The sequence below is a fragment of the Tupaia chinensis genome, unplaced genomic scaffold, assembly GCF_000334495.1.
Source record: "Tupaia chinensis unplaced genomic scaffold, TupChi_1.0 Scaffold000037_17, whole genome shotgun sequence".
Lineage (NCBI taxonomy): Eukaryota > Metazoa > Chordata > Mammalia > Scandentia > Tupaiidae > Tupaia > Tupaia belangeri.
In genome coordinates this window covers 631,919-633,633 of record NW_006159475.1, presented here as the reverse complement: position 1 = coordinate 633,633, position 1,715 = coordinate 631,919, and positions in this window count along the sequence as shown.

The window sequence follows — 1,715 nt, the reverse complement described above, 5'->3', positions numbered from 1 at the left end:
GGCCGGCAGCTGCTCGGGACCTTGTCCCCGCTTTCCAGCCGGGCGAGCACTGGAGCCTGCGAGGGAGCGGCCCGCCTGGGTGAGGGCCGGCCGCCTCCTTGGGCCGCCTGGATTTTCCAGTTCTGACTTCGCTTCCAGCCAGTTTACCTCCGGGCCCAATGTTGCAGGTTTATTAGCAAAATCGGGCGAACTTTCCTGGGCTTGCAAACAGTGGATTGACCTCTGGCAGCGCCCGACCGCTGCCTTCCTGCCCGTTGTCCCACTTGAAGGCCATGGAATTTTCGTGCATCCGCATCTCCGTGTTCTCCTTAAGGGAACCCACTCAGTAGAGTACTGGAATGTTTAAAGCTCTCTGTCCCTTGTGATCTGACCTTATCTTCCACGAACCGCACCCAAGGGCGTTACCTGACTCAGACTTGCCTTGTCTGCTCTGCCTCCCTCCAGAGTTCAGAGCCTGCCCTGCCTAGTCCCAGATCAATTTGGAGCAAGCCTCTTGGCAGATTTGTATTTCAAACATCTCATACTCATTAAACAAAACGTTCTACTCTGGTGGATTTGAGGGGAAAAATACCCACATACACAGTAGGTTGATTTATGATTCAAAGTAAGGTATGGTTGGTGAGTCCCTATTTTTCTGCAAGATGAAAAGTAATCATTTAAAGATAAACAGCATTCTCATATTTTGAAGAGGTTTTGCTTGCAACTGGTAAAAGAGGACAGTACTGTTACTGAATTTAGGACTGTGACAACAGATGGCCCTTTGGGCAAACGGTGGATATTGGACCCTTCACCCACCCCACTTTGTCCTGGTTAATCCAGAGTTGTGGTTGTGCTCTAGAATGTTCCAGTTGTGTCAATTCTTGCCTGGGTCAACCCTGAAGAAAATAGGTTGAGTCTGAGGTCCTTGGGATTAGATCGTGTTCAGGCAGGAGTTGGGTATCTTGGAGTCTTCATAGACTGTCACATCATATACCCCTGAAAAGCAGTCCAAGGCCAAATCTTTCAAATCATGTAGACTTCAAAAGTTCATGTGAAAAAAAATTTTGCACCAAAATAAACTCATCATTTAATTCCACTCCCCCTCCCCCACAAACTTTTTGTAACTCCTTCATATTTCAAGAACATCCTGGCTGAGATAGAAACCCAGTCCAGACCTGGAGTCAGCTTGAATATTCTGAAATTCTAGTCAAAGCAAAATAAGCCTTCTAGTCTTAAAAATAAAAAGAGTTCCAGTTGTGGTGAATTTCAACAGTAGCTAGCCATGACTTACATACAGGAACTTATTTAAACTCTCCGAGTTTCACATGCCCAGGCATCAACTCTATGGAATTGACTGTATGAACTGGCATTTGATAGTAAAAATGGAATATAGAGGCCAGCAGGTGGTGTGGTGGTTAAGATGCTGGATTTCCACATGGCTGATCACTGTTCAAGTCTTTAACCTGGCGGCTTGCTCTCTCTCCCCATGTGTTTCTCTGGTCAAATGGAAGAATAATGATAATAAGTAAAATTAAATAAATAATTTTAAGAAATGGAATCTAATTCCTCAACATTATAGTTGCTCCCAGCTTCCTAGGTTTATGGATTTCCCAAGACATAACTGAAGACTAACAAATTCTAGATACACAATCTGGAGGATTGTAAATTATTATACCTATATCTTCCTATTTCTTTCTATCTTAGGATGAAATGGAAAAATACCCAACACATTTTGC